The sequence below is a fragment of the Lepidochelys kempii genome, chromosome 18 (genome assembly GCF_965140285.1).
Source record: "Lepidochelys kempii isolate rLepKem1 chromosome 18, rLepKem1.hap1, whole genome shotgun sequence".
Taxonomy (NCBI): Eukaryota; Metazoa; Chordata; order Testudines; family Cheloniidae; genus Lepidochelys; species Lepidochelys kempii.
The window spans coordinates 14,576,495-14,594,502 of NC_136397.1; the positions used below are offsets into that span (position 1 = coordinate 14,576,495).

The window sequence follows — 18,008 nt, forward strand, 5'->3', positions numbered from 1 at the left end:
AACACAGCTGTCAAATATAAAGGGAAGGGTAAACACCTTTCAAATCCCTCCTGGCAAGAGGAAAAACCCTTTCTCCTGTAAAAGGGTTAAGAAGCTAGGATAACCTCGCTAGCACCTGACCAAAATGACCAATGAGGAGACAAGACACTTTCAAAAGCTGGAGGCGGGGAGAAACAAAGGCTCTCTCTGTGTGTAATGCTTTTGCCAGGGACAGAGCAGGAATGGAGTCATAGAACTTAGAAAGTAATCTAGCTAGATATGCGTTAGATTCTGTTTTCTTTAAATGGCTGAGAAAATAAGCTGTGCTGAATGGAACGGATATTCCTGTTTGTGTGTCTTTTTGTAACTTAAGGTTTTGCCTAGAGTGATTTTCTATGTTTTGAATCTAATTACCCTGTAAGGCATTTACCATCCTGATTTTACAGAGGTGATTCTTTTACTTTTTCTTCTATTAAAATTCTTCTTTTAAGAACCTGATTGCTTTTTCATTGTTCTTAAGATCCAAGGGTTTGGGTCTGTGTTCACCTATACAAATTGGTGAGGATTTTTATCAAACCTTCCCCAGGAAAGGGGGTGTAGGGTTTGGGAGGATTTTAGGCGGAAAAGATGTTTCCAAGTGGGCTCTTTCCCGGTTATAAATCTGTTAGACGTTTGGTGGTGGCAGCAATAAAGTCCAAGGGCAACAGTTTGTACCTTGGGGAAGTTTTAACTTAAGCTGGTAAAAATAAGCTTAGGGGGTTTTCATGCAGGTCCCCACATCTGTACCCTAGAGTTCAGAGTGGGGAAGGAACCTTGACAACAGCCATGAAGCTCTGCAGCTAGCAACAGGAAAGTCTTGAAGCACTCCTACAACCAAGGAGGAGATGAATAATTCATAGGTTCCAAGCCAGAAGAGACCACTGTGATCTAGTCTGACCTCCTGTACAACACAGGCCAGAGAACTTCCCCAAAATAATTCCTAGGACATGGCTTCTAGGAAAAAAAAATCCAATTTTAAACTTCTAGTCAACAGATTCTGAAACGCTGTGGTCATCAGGGGAGTTCTGCACAGCAGCCAATAGCTGAGACAAAGACATTTGCTTTGTTGAAGGTTTGTACTCAGGAAGACATGTCTGAAAGAAGGTGGTTTCCTGCTCCTGCCAGAGATACTCCCCTGGATTACACAGGCCAGCTGCAAGTGTCAGTTAAGTCAAACTCCTAGATGCAATGTTCGTATTGGCATTTGCCAATGGTCTCAGAAAGGCCAGGTCATATCTTAAGATTTTAGGGGAGTCCCGCATCAAAGTTCAGTGGATGTGCCCAAAAGGTCACTAGATTGTCAGCAGCTCTCAAGAAAACTCAGATTCCTCACCACTGCCAGCTGCAATTCAAGCAGCATGTACAGACAGCATTTTCTCAAGGCTCTTAAAAATAGCCTGCTTCAGTGAAGGCAGATTCCAGCCATTCCCTCCCCACAGCAACAAAAGCTACACGAGAGGGACAGCTAAGTTTCAAACTGCAATTTTTTTTTTTTACTGTGGCATTGCCAGACCAGGGCTCCATCTCATCTAGCATCTATCTCCAATGCTGGTCAACAATAAGCTTTTCAGAGGAAGGTGCTCTACTCCTTACAATGCCCTATTTATGAGGAAGTTTTTTCCTAACTATCCCTAGGAATAGAAACCCCAATGGAACTCCTACCCCGTACCCCTCGAACCCCAAGGCCCAGGGATAAGCAGCTCTGCAGAATGACTTCTGTGGAGCAAATTTAGCCACTCTGTATTCTAGAAGGCACCTTTAATAGAGAGATAAGAGGGGAAATAAGGACATGGGGATATTTCAGCGAGTTTGCCATAGCTAGGTCACTGAGTAGGTTTGCACTGTAAGTAGCGGCAGGATCCAAGTCGGCGGAGAAGTGAACTATTAGAGACCATCTCCCCAGGATACAGCCCTGGATGTTTAAGATCACATTAAACCGATAGGTTTCAGAGTAGCAGACGTGTTAGTCCTTTTCTTTTTGCGAATACAGAGTACTTGTGGCACCTTAGAGACTAACCAATTTATTTGAGCATAAGCTTTCGTGAGCTACAGCTCACTCCAATGAAGTGAGCTGTAGCTCACGAGAGCTTATGCTCAAATAAATTGGTTAGTCTCTAAGGTGCCACAAGTACTCCTTTTCTTTTTATTAAACTGATTAAACTGACTGTGTTACGTCTCTGCCAGACTGTGGAGAAATGTAGCAAAAGCCCCTTCCCATGTCCCCAATTTGCAGCTGCAACCCTGACCTTCCCCACAACTCTCCCCTTTGCTTCTCTCCAACATCCTGCTGATCAAAAGCATTTGATGTGAGAGAGTGCATGAGAGCGCGAGACAAGAATTGCCAGGTAGTCTTACAAATCAGAGAGCTGGTCTAATCAGCTGTTTCCCGGTATACCTTGTGGTGTCTAAACCACCCTCGGTGCCACAAGCCAGACTGTCACATGTCCTGATGCTGCCTGCCAGCGAGAGAGTTAATCCAGCCATCTGTCCGCAGCTCTGTTCTGAAGCTGGCAACGTCTACGGATGGATTGCAGACATACCTTGTTTTTATGCAAGGGTTGCAGACAGGCTATACTGGGGGACATCACTGACAAGGAGGATGATCATATTCAGTGAGTTAAGAGTAAGAGCCATAGCTCTGTACTCCAGACAGACTCTTTTGGAGGAAAGAGCACAGAAGTTGTAGTCTGGCGGATCCGGCAGCATTGAGATGGCACCTGTACATTGTGTTACGCACGGATTTTCCTGTCCAGTATTTCCCCCCTTGTTCCAAGGCCAGTTGGAGGCGGCAAAAAGACGGGTGTCTGGAGCATCCCAGCTGTTACACCTCGGAGAGGGAAGTTAGGAGGTGCAGAGAGAGAACAAGGTGTCCTTGCAGTAATTAGGCAATTACACAGAGCTATTCCTCTACAAAGCGCTTTGCAAATATTAGTCATCAGCCCTCCCATGCTGCAGTGTAAGCATTTCACCGATGAGGAAACAGTCACAGATTTAAGTGACTTGGCCAGGGCCACAGTGTCAATCACAACATTTGGTGGCATGACAACTGATCCATGTTCTTGGGTGCAAAAGGGACACAACTGACTGTTTCAGAAAGTAGATTGGCTAGATCAGGCGTCTGCCCCAGACAGGAGAACAAGCCTTCCGAGCACCTGAGCTAGCATCGTTTGCCATAGTTTGTCAAAAGGCAGGACTAGAAGTCAGGAGCTCCTGGTTCTGCACCTCGTAGACAGGTGGTTTTCTAAGCCAAGCCCTTTGTGGACATTTAAACACCACAGAGCCGATGCAGCTGCTTGTCTCCTCAGTAGGAGCACTGAGGGTGCAGAGTCCACTAGGACTGAGGTTCATTGGCAGAGCCATGTGGAGAGAGGCTCACAGGTTGGATCTGCAGCCCCTCATGCCAAAGTCAACAACTCAGGGGGACGGAAGTCAATGGAGTAAAACCAGGGCCCCAGAGTGCAGTACTTTCTTCTAAAGAGCCCAGGCATTTCAGAACCTCTCAGTTATGGTTTCTTATACCCACACAATATTTCCAGGGCCCATACTGGGTCAGGATTCAAGAACCACTTGCCAGTCAGTATGGAGTGGGTGCAGAGCCAGTGAGGGAGAGGAGGACTTCCCCTCTCCTTAGGAATCTCCCCCTCTTTCCCCACATACCTGCCCTATTCTGGAAGTTAGCTTTTCTAGCACTGCCAAGACTTGAAAAGCTCACGCACGCCTCCCCCACACCGCTCAGTAAGGGCTGTGCCAGGCTTGGCTTGCGTCATAGTTAGCAAAGATCCCAAAGCCACAGCTTAGCAGCGCTGGAAAGACTGGTTTGGGCAGTTGGGAGACTGTAGTGAGAGGCACCAGCCATGCTGTCATCCAGGTTATTAACAGAGCCTTGCCTTTTATCACCTTTGTCTTGGGAGCCTCTCCCTGCTTTTACAAGCTAACCTTCACACTTCCCGGTTCTGTCACATGCTCGGCACACAGGACAAGCCTGGCTTTAAAGAGGCTTTTTTAAAAGCAGGGCGCTCGGGCAGGCTTCTGTCTCTATGGATGCTGCATCATGGTTCCTATGTCCTTAGACTGGAAGCTCTGAGGCAGAGGCTCTGTTTTGTATTTGCATGGCACCTTGCCCGATAGGATTCTGGTCCAGGCCTGGAGCTCCAACATGCTCCTACACCCCCACAATAATAATATCCTATGCATAGTTACCCAACTTCACAGCAGACAGTCATAGTCTAGGCCTGGCCAAACTAAGAACTCACGGAGACCACTAGGTTGATACAAAATTGCATCATGTTTTTTTTTTTAATACAGCTGACAGGTCTGAGACACACCCAGCTGGTGAGCTAAGCGGGTGAAAGACTGATCTTTCGGGGCCACGCCAAGTTTCCACTTCTGGGGTGGTGCACTCAAGCCATCAAGGTAGAGTTGACACATTACTGGATTTATTGAAATTGCTAGTCTAGCTCAGAGCAGCTGTTCTGACTTGGAAAGATTCCTGTGCCTGTGAATAAAGGAGCACTTCGCAGCAGGTGGGTAGCTTCCCTACCACTGACCCTCACCTCTGACAGCTTGTCACTGGTTTCTTGTCACTCCCCTCCAGGAACACAGCCAGCTGGAAAGTGCAGCATCGGAGATAGCTTTCGGAGCTGCTCTATTGCAAGACCCATAGGTTAAATGGGCAGGAGACAAACAGCAGGAGAGTGGGGGTGGAATAAAGAATCAGGCAGCCCTGTAAAATAGAGAAGGGCAGCGATGCTCCCCCTAAAATTAACACCAGTAACTTTTTGCCACAGTTATTGGGCAGCAAGCTGACAGAGGCTCTCAGGTTAGCCCCAGTTCCAATGTGTTTAACTTTTCTGTGCCTGGTCTTGGGAGCTTCCAAACAGCTGGTGCCTTCTACACCCCCCTCAACGCAGATTCCCCCCTCAGTAAGAAGTGTCTTGCTGATTAACCACTCCCCATATCAGGTTTCTCTGAACCCAGGAGCTGTCATATCAGGACAAGCTGCATTTTAAAAAAGGTATTTCCCTCTGCTATTAAGCCACCATAAATTTAAAATAGCAGATGTTTACCTTTGGAGCTATTTGCATTAAAGAAACACACCTAATCCTTAGACAAACCAAGCTCCCCTTACACTGCCAGGGCTCCAGAGTCTAATTTAGTCCCGCTTTACTTATTCATAGCCCATGCAGCAGTCCATACAGCCTGTGTGTTTATCTGCCTAAATGACCTTCTTTAGTTCTATGTCATTAGTTGGACAATCACACCAGTTTGACACAGTGGGGAAGACAAAGAACCAAGTTTCTATCACTATCCAGAGTTTCTGTTCCCATATCAGAAGCTCTTTTCTGCTGAGACAGTACTATGGGCCAACAAAACAAGCCATCAGGACCCAGGTTTTCGTAACAGCACTCTCCTTTCCTCTTGAAGCCTGCTAACACTGAGTCACTGTGGTTTAATGGTGACGGCAGCTGCACTGGTGGAAGGAATCCATGTTAAAGTTGAACAACAACATCAACCCCATCCTTCAAGTGACAGTGGGGCAGACAGACGACTGCTTGAAAGCCCAGGAGACTGAGACAGGAGCAACAGTTTCATGGGGGGGGGGGGGGGGAGAAGAGATTGTTCTTAGGTAGAAGGAAGGGGCTGGGTTGATAGCAGGGACAATCACAACAGAGGCAGTGGTGAAACTTAAGGCTCCCACACACCTGTGTGCAAGCTTGCCCTGCCGTGGCAGCACTAGCTAGTAACAGTGGAGTCGAGTCTCCATTCTGTTCAGTCCTTGGCTATCTGCCACGCCTGCCAACCAGTGTGGACGCCTAGGGTATGTCTACACTGAAACAAAACACTCATGACACCGAGCCTCAGAGCCCAGCTCTACTGACTAAGGGCTAGTCTACACTGGCAACGTGTGTTTATCTGCCTCAATGACCTTCTGTAGTTCCGTGTCATTACTGGACAATCACGCCAGTTTGAGACAGTGGGGAAGAGAAGGAAAGAAACTTGTTTCTATCACTATCCAGAGTTTCTGTTCCCATATCAGAAGCTCTTTCCTGCTAAGACAGCATGATGGGCCAACAAAACAAGCCATCGGGACCCAGGTTTTCATAACAGCACTCTCCTTTCCTCTTGAAGCCCGTTAACACAGACGCTGGCTGCATGGCTTGGGTAGCTGGGGCAGAGCGCTGGGAGAGCGCTCTCCCACCACTTTAAAAAACCCACCTCTACGAGGGGCATAGCTAACAGTGCTCGGAGCACAGCTCCCCACACGGGAGCGCTGTCTAGGCCGGCACTTTACAGCGCTGAAACTTGCTGCACTCAGGGGGGTGGTTTTTTCCCCCCACTCCCCTGAGCAAGAAAGTTGCAGCGCTGTAAAGTGCCAGCATAGACAAGCCCTTTGGCTTGCCGGGCTAAAATTTGCAGTATAGATGTTCGGGCCTGGGCTGGAGTTTGAGCTCTGAGACCCACCCCCCCCACCCAGCAGAGTTTCAGAGCCTGGGCCACAGCTGGAGCCCAAACATTGACATTGCGATATTTTTAGCCCTGCAGGACACGTCTGCTGACCCTAGCCAGCCGCAGCCATCCTGTGGGTCTTATTGCATGTGGACGTACCCTTCGTGACTAGAACTAGGCAGAAGTCACTCACTTGTTTTCAGACAGACCTCTGAACAGCAGCTGGATGGCTACTGCTAGACACTACAAACCTCGGCTGGATCTGAACTTGTAACCAAGACACTCAAGACTTTTCCAGTTACCAGGATCTTGTAGGATGACTGAACAGCTAGAGAGCAGAGGTGGGTCTCCCCTTGTGCCTCAGCACTGGAGGAAATTAATTTCCTCCTTCCCTTACAAAAGGCCAAGCAAAGGTGCATTCCACACTAGGACCCCAGCTACATGGTTCCCATGCTGTTCTGGTGAGTCATTCACATGACCAAGGCTAGAACCCAGGTCCCTCCTCTATTGCCTGCTGTAGCCACTAGATGACGGTCTCCAGTTCCAGGAGTCAGCACAGATCTGAAAGACAGGCCTGCAGAACAAAGCCGAGAGCCCTTTCACTGTTAATGCCTTGTTTGGCCTTTGTTACCACTTGTTTCGAGAACACAGCAAGTTTGTTAAGAATTGAACAAGGCAGCCTAGCACAGGACAGGCCTCCGATCCCCACGACAATCCCTACTAGTCAGCCACTGGAATGCTAAGGGGGAAAATCAAAGGCTGGAAAGGAGCATGTTTGCTCATATATACTGAGGCAACAGGGCCATACAGACACTTGGAAAAGAACGTTTTTGTGCTGAGCCAGAAGCTGCCAAGCCTCCTATGTGTATGGGTGAGGCTTGGGGAGTGGAGAGAAATTCCCTATGACCCAACTACCTTTACATCCTTTGGGAGCATCCAGTTAGCTGGGGATCAGCCTTTCCCTTTAAGATTCCGGTTGCTTTTGGCAGAAGTCCCTTGCACGCAAAGCAAGGGGACAAAATTTAGTTTCCAGGTTAAAACGTTTCACACAGCTGATGCTGCCAAGTTGTGTCAATCTTGCAGAGGATCCTAGAAAAGTCATGACTCCCTATCCACAGAAGCGTAGCTGAACACATCTAGAATACCAGGTCACCCTAAACTACTAGCCTGGAGGCTCCATCCAGCATGACAGAAAAGCCACCACTAGCTAGGACCTGGAGAAGGGCAAATGCATAGTAACACCCCCCTCCACCCCACTAGGTTTGAGCCATGGTCAATGGAATACAACTGTAGACACTGTACCTATGTCAAACCTAACAGTCCTCCAGCCGCTGTTGCACAAGGCCAGACACTAGCCACTCTGCTCACAATTGTCAACTCCACTGCCCAGGTGTCACTGAAATCGGAAGTGCCCCATCCCCTTTACAGCCCCACGAATTTTTGAAATGCCTTTTCCTGATTGTCCAGTTTGGTGAGCTCACCTAACTGCTCTCCATTCTTGTGTGTATCTGCTCAGCTGACCCTGATGGCGACCAGCGCCAGATGTGCTCTAGCTTGGGAAAGACAGGAGATATTGGATCCGCTGGGCCTGTGTGTAGAAGAGGCTGTCCAAGCACTGCTGTGGACCAACTCTAGAAACGTGGACTTCTACGAGCAGATTGCACAGGGGATGCAGGCGAAGGGACCAGCAGCAGTGTCTTGAGAAAGCAAAGGCACTGCGGCAGGCAAACAGACAGACCAGAAGGCCAGGGAGACCTACAGCTTATCTAGTGCCAAGCTGCAAGCGGAGACCCCAATCAAACATCTCCCCCCCCACACACACACACCCCCACCCCCCCCCCACACTGGGCACCTCTGGGAAGCCAGAGTCACAGGCCCCTGGTGTGAATAGCGAGGACGGGGGACAGGCGACTGGAGGGTCCAGTTATGCTGCAGGCCAAGACCTGTTTGAGACTCCACCGCAGCCCAGTCAGTTGAGCACGGGTGAGACCGATGCAAGGGAAGGAACTTGGGGTGAATGTGTGTAAATGTATTTCCCATTACAGTGATGGCACCTTCAAGTTAGCAAGACACCTAGCTACTTCTCACGAATGTCCTCCTACTAGGAAGAGGTATTGGGACAACAAAAGTAGAATTACCTGCTTTTCATACAGGCAGGCGTGGGGTCGGGGGGGAGGGAAATAGCAGAGCAGTTCATGTACTGTACAGGGACATCCCTGGAATCCTTGAGATCTCTCTCAGTGAAACGTCCACGGAGATACTCTGCAATCCTTTCCCCAAGGTTTCTAGGGCTGGCAGCCTCATTTCTTCCTTTGCAGTGGAACACGTTCCCACGCCAGCTGGGGCTTACTGCAACGGTGCCTGCTGAAGTTAACGGGTTAGCAGCACACAGGCACGGCCAGCTTTGGGATGCCAGCAGCAGCTCTGCTTGTGTTACCCTCAGGAGTGAGAGATCAACTAAAAACACAACCGAAGGTGGGGGAACGATGCCAGCATTCTGTGCCTTTGCTCTGTAATTATGGTTTCCTGCAACTGAGCAATTCCCTCCCAGTGTCCCTCACCCCTGACTAGCCACACTCACCGTGGCTGGAGCAGAGCGCGGACCATGCACAAGCAGTCTGACGCAGAAGAGTCCATAAAAACGCCTAGTTTAAAACTGTAGGGGAGCAAGGGAAGGGAGCTCTGCATCTTAGCTTTCACTTTCTGTTGTGCTTTTATCTGTAGCTGCTGATGTGGCCTTGAGGGGTTTTTTCCAAATCTGCAGAATGCCTGAGCCAGATGAGGAGGAGGAGGAGAAGGAAGAGGAAGATGACATTCAGTGAGGTCCTGCAAGCCAGGGCTGCATCAGACCAGGAACAGAGAGCCTGGAGGATGAATATTGCAGACTGTATGGAGAAGGAAAGAGTGGACAGGAGAAAGGCACCAGGACATAAATGGGGCTTCTTTGGCAGCAAACACAAATGCTGCAGAGACTCTTGGGGAGCTACAGGTTCAGTCCCAGGCTCACCTCCCTTTGCAGTCCGTGGAGAACTCCAGTACAGCACCTTCCTACCCTTCCCCTGCCCTTATCACTGCATATTGGGGGACATTAAGGACAACCACAGCTTCACATACCCTCACCTGTGAGCAGGGGTGAAAGTAACTTAAAAGAACGTACTGGTACGCAAGGCCGGAGTCCTGAGCAGGGAGGCGGGGCCTCAACCAGAAGGAGCAGGGTCTTTCAGATCCCCAGGGCCCGGGACTCCAGCTGCAATAGCAGCTGTTGGGAACCCTGGGCCCTTCAAATCCCTGCCAGAGCCCCATGGTAGCAGTAGCGGCCAGGAGTCCCAGGGCTCAGATTGTGATTTAAAGGGTCTGGGGCTCCAGCCACTGCTGCTACCCTGGAGCTCCAGGAGCAGGGCTCTGGTAGGGTTTAAAAGGTCTGGGGCTCTAGCCGCTGCCAGGAGCCCTAGGCCCTTTAAATCGCCAGCCTAGGGAAGCTGCCCCCTGCCGGTATAGTCAGCTGTGTACTGGGTACTGTACCGGCTTACTTTCACTTTTGCCTGTGAGCGCCCCAGTAGATGTATGTGTAGCTAAAATAAAAGTGAATGTTCCATCCTTCTTTAAGCTCTGTTCCATGAACTTGTTAAGATTTTAATGCATTTGCTTTTAACTTGCACAGAATTTAAGTGGTTTTGTTACTCAGTAAAACTATTAGTATTTTGAAAATAAATTCATCTTTATTAGTTCCCAGCCTATGCTGCAGAACAGCTGGTGGGACTTGTGATCGTACACTTTGACACAACTCATAGGATCGAGTATTGGGGGTAGCCCTGTTAGTCCCTATCCACAAAAACAAGGAGTCCTGTTGGAACCTTAAAGGCCAACAGATTTATCTGGGCATCAACTTGTGTGTAAGAAACCCACCTCAGATGCATGGAGTGAAAATTACAGATGTAAGGTAACTCCCTTCTCTTCATGTATAATAATGCCTGCAAGTGAAGAACCAGTGTTGACAGGGCCAATTCAGTCAGGGTGGATGTGGTCCACTCCCAATAATTGATGGGGGAAGTGTCAATTCCAAGAGAGGGAAAATTGCTTTTGTAGCAAGCCAGCCGCTCCCAGTCCCTATTCAAGCCCAAATTAATGGTGTTAAATTTGCATATTGCTCTGCAGTTTCTCTTTGAAGTCCATCTGTTTGCACTTGGAGAGGAAGAGGATGTCTGTATCTGTGCAAGGTTTTTTTTTTTTTTTTATGAGGTTGATGGATTTCCACTCACAGGATCAGTGACAGTGTAATCCTACATGGGCACCAACCAGCACAAAATTCCTAAAAGCCCCCAAACCGAAGGCCAGGTACAGCAGCAGCACCACAATGCATTACTATGGCTCGCTGCTCTCGTGCTTTTCCAAAGCCCCCCTGAGCTGTATAGGTCCATGCTGAGCTCAACAACCCTTGTACCTGGCTATTCAAACTCAGCTGATAGCCGCTCCACCTTTGCCCCCCACCCCCTTTGTTTCACAGATGTTATGCAGGACACAGCAGGCAGCTAGAACCACTGGGATATTTTTCTCATTGAGATCCAATCTTGTGCCCCTTCAAACTCCCAAAAGGGCATTGTCATTCTGCACCTGCTGAGCAAGTAGACGGCTGTTTCCTTGGTGCTGTTGAGGTGGCCAATGTATGCTTTCCTGAGCCATGGAGTAAAGGGTAGGCTGGGTCTGCCAGGATCCTGCTGGCTTTTCAGCATTGCCAATAGTCATCTACTGGTTGGGAAAAAAAGTCCATGCTTGTAGCTTTTGAGCAGTCCTGGACTCTTAAAGATGCGAGTGTCATGCACTTTCCCTCAACAGCTAGTGTTAATGTAGTGATGCATCCTCAGTGATCCACCAGCACTTGCATAACCATAGAAAAATAACCCTCCCTGTTCATGTACTCTATGGCAAGGTGCAAAATAGGGATGTGCTTGCAATCTATCGCTCCACAGCAGTTTGGGAACCCCACTGCTGCACATCCATCCATTATATCCTGCACATTGCTGAGAGTCACAGTCCTGCGTAGCAGGAGATGAGTAACGGCCCTGCATGCTTGCAAGACAATGGCTCCCTCTCAGTGGATTTTCCAACTCCAAAATTATTTCCCTTTGACTGGTAGCAATCTGGCATTGCAAGTTTCCACAGCATGACCACCACTCGCTTCTCCAGTCAGTGCAGCTCTCATTCTAGTGTCCTTGCGTTGTGAGAGCTGGGGCAGGCTCGGCACACAGATCCAGGAACATGACATTGCGCATCTGAAAGCTCTGCAGCCACTGCTCGGCATCCCAAACCCGCATTATGATGCGATCCCAACAAGCAGTGCTCATTTCTTGGGCCCAGAAACAGCACGCCTCTTGCAGCTGCTCCGTGAATGCCACTGACAATCTTGAATGGATTCTCATTCCATCCCACAACAATCTGACCTCCAGGAAACAGTCAGTCATTTTCCACGTGGCTCTTCTTGCATCTTTGCAAAATACCAGAGGATTGTGTCTCCTCTGTTTGTAATGCTCTTGACAATAGGGCAGAGCTGTTCAGGCTGCAAGCTTCTGTCAGAGATAATGAACCAGTCCCATATAAGGTTCGTGGATTTGTCAAAACAGGCATGAAAATCACAGGTGGCAATCTGGGTGGAGAAAGCTGCATCATGGGAACTTGACCCCCTCAGTCCCAGTCATCCCTTCATGACGCATTTCTGACCCACCAGGTATTGCCAAAACTTCCCAAGTCGATGGGCTGGATGATGGCAAGTTGCATATTGGGATACCTACCCATGGCGCACTGCACTATGCATCGAAACAAGCACCCTGATGAGCAAGTGCATACCAATGCAAGGCTCCAAGCATGCACATGCACGAGCAGTCTACTAAACTGACAGCTTTATGCTGATGCGACTTGCATCGGCAAAAGTTTGTGGTGTAGACATGCCCTCAGTTGGACCTTTAAGGGATGTCCGAGACATGACTATGGGTCTGCATCCAAAACCAAACCTCTGCCTCCAAGGCTGGGACCTGCAGGAGAATGAAGTGACTGAACAGACTGCAGAATGTGTGTGAGACCAGGCAAAGGCAACAAGCCCTTCAAAACTTTTGGGGTGACAGATGTATCCAAGTTCAATCTTTGAAAACAGAAGAGTAGAGACAGTTTGCTCACCTACCCTTTTATTTTCAATTTTGAATTTTAACTGGTGCAGTGTCCCCCTAAAAATGCTGAAAAAAAGAGTCACGCTCATTCTCCATCACCTTGCTTTCCCCCCGGGCACTCAAGACAATCCCACCTTACTCTCCATTAGGCTGCTTTGTCCTCCCACCCCAGCTAGTATTTCATTCAGGGAAGCACTTGACTGACATTCCCGGCAGAGCGTTCCCACTTTCCACCTCCTTGGGTGTTCTGCTTTGGCTGCAGAGCAAGGAGCCTTCCACCAGCTTCTGCAAGCAGCAGCACGTCTGGAGCAGTGAACATGCACTTTTGCTTGTTAGTGCACAGCCGAAGGGGTCACCGTTGCAGCCCTTCGCCAACTCAAGAAGAGACAGAGAAATGGTTCGGTGCTGGGAGCAACCAAGCAGGATTCAAGTTAGAGGAGCAGTAAGTCTGTTCCAACAGCAGCTCCATATGCACAGGCAGACCGTCTCTTCTGGATGGAAAATCCCTTACAGTTTGAGTTGTTTTAACAAGACTAAGGCTGCCAAACTGCAACCTCCTCCTTCCTCTTTTCATTTAAGCTGTGTTAGCCAGGTCACAAGCACTATTAACCAAAGAGCAAAAATCCCCCACAATGAAGCACTATATTACTCAGCCTGTTCCCTTCTAAGGCTTTGTTGAGTCTGACACAGAGCTACAGTAAATGCTTCTACACCAGTAAAGTCTCTGTCCAAGGGGAAGTTACGGCAAGGATGCTTGGGCCAGGTCTGGCCACCTATGTCTCTCCGTGTGTGGAAAAAATCCATACCCCTGAGCAATGTAGTTAAGCCAACCTTATTCCTGAAAGGCTTCTTCCATCAACCTAGCTACTGCCTCTTGGGCAGATGGATTCCCTTTGCTGACGGGAGAACCCCTCCCGTCGCTCTAGTGAGCATCTCTACACAGACGTGCTACAGCAGCGCAGCGGCAACGCTTAAGCGTCAACTTAGCATTGGCAAAGCTGCTCAGGAAGGCAGCGTGGTCTGAAAACATTGGCCAGCTAATTCCACTTGATCTGTTACAGCACATGCCCCTCCACACCCCACCCACCCCCAACAAACATTCCCACCTGCTCTCCTGCAGAAAGAGGTCAGGGGAAATTTTGAGGAGCATAAAGGGGGCATTTCCATTTATTGGCAGTCTGTGCCAACAGGCCCAAAGAGCGCCTGGGCCACAAAGACTGAGTTCCCACCCACGCCTCTAGAAGGGGCTCTCTCCAGGTCAGAACAGAGGCATACTGGGCATATGTTTGTGCAATCTTGAATCAATGATGCATTTTCTGAGGCGAGTAGAGGACATAACTCCGCAGGACTAGAAGGCACAAGCAGCACCTTCAGCTGGCTGTAGAGAGATGCGAGGTTGCCTAGCCGATAAAGCGCTAAAGTGGGATCAGGAGATTGGGTGCGAGTCTGCGAGTCCCAGCTCTGCCGCTGCGTTGCTGTGGGGGAGGGCAATTTCCTCCCTGTATTTCCCCCCCCCCCCATCTACAAAATGGATATAGTGATGTGACCTCCTTTGTGATCTATGGATCAAAGCATTGTATAACAGTAGGCATTATTAAATGAGAGGAAGAACGTGTATCAAAGTTCCTCCCACCCCAACCCTGAGCAACGTCTCTTCTTAGGAGAAATGAGACTCCTCCTCACAAGAGCAAGAGATACAGATAGATACAGAAATGCCTGTAGTTGGAAGACTCATCAACTCCCTTCCACTAGCCTCTCGAGGCTGGCGACACAGCACACTCACTACAGTTGATTTGCTCTCTCCTTCGCATCCTACACTCCCAAAAGCCACACTTCAGATGTGACTTAGTTACAGTTTCTCTTTTCCTTCCTTTCCAATCTTAAATTCCTTTACGAGGCCAACACTGAGCTTTTCTGGCTTCACCAGTCTCCGGTGTTTACACCTTGCTACTTGCGTTCAGTAAATGGACACTCAGCTTTGTGGAGTGAGATCTGGGCCAAGTCTCTCCAGCCTTGCTGGCCAACTGCCACTGTAGGTTTACACTCAATACAGGGGCTGCTCTGAGTTTGATCAGATCTGAACACAAAAGATGCACTGATTTTAACACCACCTTTGCTTAAACTAGTGTTCATAGGTGGTTCTGCACTCTTGTTCTGAAAACTGGCTAAAGAGGATATAGCTAAAATTGGCTTGTTACAAGCCTTAGGCAAAGTCAATTGAGCTACATATATTGCAAATGAGTGCTCATGCAGATTTGCACCTGAATAACCAAATCTGTTTTAATCTACACCTTTTGTTATTAGAGTGCAGGTCTGAAAGTAGAACCATCACTTGGCTGAACCCAGCCATGGCAAGCCCATGTGTTTATTAAATGGTCAGGAAAGGGGGTTATAGATTGAAATAAAAGAGATCCTGTACACAAATAGCAGCAGGTTTCAGGAACTATAAAAGAAGTGCTCTAAATGAACAGTTAATGATTTCCCAATTATCCGCAGAATTTAAAAAAATTAGAATGCTTTATTAGCTCTGTGACAAGCAGCTGCATGAACCGAGAAAACAAGAATGTCATTTTAGGATGGAGCATCTCTAGGATACATTGAACACCTTTCGGGAGCTCTGCATAGCGGATACTTCTTCGTTGCCTTCTGAAGGAGATTGAGACGCAACAGCACAAGATTGAGAACATGTTTGACAGGAAGTGGATAAGGTGATACACAAAACAATCCCCTTCTTAAATTCAACTTGCAGTCCACCCAGAAGACCAGACAGGCAGCACCTGACCCCCATACATAACAGCATCCCATGTCATCTGCATGCACTGAAGGTTTCTCTACACTGCTCTACCAGCAGTTTAACGATTGAGGTTACTTGTGCTCTGCTCTTACCCTGTGCATCCAACTTAACATGCTCGTCTCTCCACTCTGTTGGGGACAGCTGGTAGACTTCCGGTGGAAAGACACCAACTCTGCCAGTGAAACTGCTGGGGGGAGGGGGGGGAAGCAGGAGGAGGAGGAGGGAAAGAATGCGGTAAGCAGCAATTCCATTCCAAGTACAGCCAAAATCCCCTCCCTGCAGCAATGGGATAGCCCTTCCATACCGGGTTTCTTTCTCCCTGTGCCAGCACAGGTCACAGAGATTGAGAGCCTGAGCCTTTTCTGGAGTCTCCTTGCTGTTATCCCAATAAGCTACTACTAGCGTATCCAAACAGGATATGTAGTGTGGTACCCAAGCACCTTGAGGTTCCTATATCTCTTCTCCCCATCCTGTCCCCAATGAGGCAGGAAATATCTGCTGACACCTTATGGGATACAGAACCAATCGACCCAGGCCAGTTGCAGGCATTTAACTGCTGTACAGAAGTACCCTCTGAGATCTCCAGGATGGGCCTGGTTAAAGATCTCCATTTGGATAGAGTCGAAAAGAGACAGCTAGACTAGGAGCCCGACACTAGACACTAGCCCCCAGGAACACAGCATGCATATCAAGCCTAGAACTGCTTCCTCTCCTTACAAAGAAATGCTTCTCACTTATTAGCAATACTGACTTACTCAGAAAGACAAGACTGAGTTGTGTGATACACAAGCCTGCAGAGTGCGTCTCTGGACTAACAGGCTATTCAGGGAGAAGGTTACTGGAAGAGTCAGAAGAACCTTCTGTCCAATCGTATTAGTCTGTCCATCTGTGATCCCACCTCCTTTTATACCATATGTCAATGCAGCCGCACTGAGTTTTAAAAAAGAGGACCACATCAAGAACTTAATGGCTAAGCTTCTCACAACCAATGCAGCTGCCACTACAGCCCTAGACAGGAAGAGATGCCAAGCTGTACTGAGAGTTTGTAATAGGGCCAAGTGTCCTCGGAGGAGTGAAATTAGACCTTGCTCCCCTCTGTGACCCAAACAAACACCAGAACCCCATTTTGTTTAGAGAGCTGCTAGTCCACTAACCCATTAAGTTCTCAAGCCACTTCCACACAAAGATGCTTCTACATCTTTTCTTATTCTCTCTGCTGGAGTCTTCCCTGAAGTGGAAAAAAACTGTTGTTAGCAAAGGTCAGTGAAAGGCTCTATACTGTCCTCTCCCCGACACCCTCCCCTGAGCCACATAGTCTTTAGCAGGGATCAGTTAAAGCCCCCAGCATTCAGCCAAGCAGAAACAACCTCCTGATTCCAGGGCATGAGGACTCAGGTGTGGGAAAGAGATGAAGGGAGGCACTGTGCAAATGTCTAAGAGACTCAGAATCCTTCCAGGACTAGCCTGTTGTGAGAGAGAAGAGAAAGGACCCCACTGTCTGACGGTAAGGCAAATCAGCACTACCAACGGGAATTAGCAAGACTAGTACTGAAGACAATCGTTATGAATCAACAAGGCGTTTTATTTATTTGCAGCCAACGTCTGAAGTACCCCAAAGGCAGACAAAAACCGAGGAAAGTCCCTCGGACAAATGGTCTGGATAGTTGAAATGTCATGTTGCAACATCACCACCCCCAAACGATTAGTCTGCCCATTGTTTTGGGGCATGTGGGAGGAAGAACACACGAAAACTTCCTTCTGGGAAACAAGCAGCCAATATCCCAGAATGCAGCCTAGGCATGCAAGAGGTCAACATCTGTTGGCATACTGCTGATGATGCACTGTATAGCTGCCACTCCTCCTCCCTCCAACGCCCCAAATCTCCTGCTTCCAAAGCTTTTAGCTATCCTGCAGAGAGGGTATGTCTTCACTGCATAAAAGAGATGTTCTGAACCCCGGGGCAGGCAGCACTGAAGACAAGGGACCTTTGCTTTTTACTTGTTAGCAGCTACAGTTCAAGTCTATAGGGAGTCTGGTGTTGAACTCAAGCAGCCTCATCTTTGCTGCTATTTTAACCTGAATGTTCTTTACTTGGGTTTTTTGGGGGGTGGGGGTGAGGAGGAAGGGGACAACAGTGAAGTCATACCCCTAGTGGTCAAAGCAAACCACCTACAAATAAAGTCACAGGACAACTATCAACTGCTCCACAAGCTAAACACAGCAGCTTCCCCTTAAAAATACATGTTGCCACGCTCCATAGATGTATTTGAATGCATGACAGCACAAAGCCACCTTCCAGTGTGTGTATGATTTAGTTTTGAGCCAGTCCAGTTAGGGCATGTCTATGCTTCAATTAAAAGCCCCAGCTAACCCATGCCAGCTGATGTGGGCTTGAAGGGCTTGGGCTAAGGGGCTGTTTAACTGTAGTGTACATGTTTGGGGTCAGGCTGCAGCCCGAGCCCTGGGACCCTCCCACCTCACAGAATCCCTGAGTCCAAACATCTACACTGCAATTAAACAGCCCACGCCCAAGCCAGCCAGCATGGGCCAGCTGTGGGTTAACTGCAATGTAGACAACCTTAACAGTCCAC

The 18,008-nt window shown here is 48.6% G+C and overlaps 1 protein-coding gene across 3 annotated transcripts in view; it reads right to left on the reverse strand.

Moving 5' to 3' along the window:
* Positions 1 to 18,008, reverse strand: part of SPSB1 (splA/ryanodine receptor domain and SOCS box containing 1) — a 68,191-nt gene that overhangs the window by 17,016 nt on the left and 33,167 nt on the right. Inside the window, exon 1 of one of the 3 annotated variants that reach the window (XM_073316762.2) lies at positions 9,047 to 9,136. The exons of the other annotated variants lie outside the window; for them this stretch is intronic. The gene's annotated coding sequence lies outside the window, so the exon portion shown is untranslated. Of the gene's footprint in view, positions 1 to 9,046; positions 9,137 to 18,008 lie in introns of those variants that run through there. 3 annotated transcript variants of the gene reach the window in all.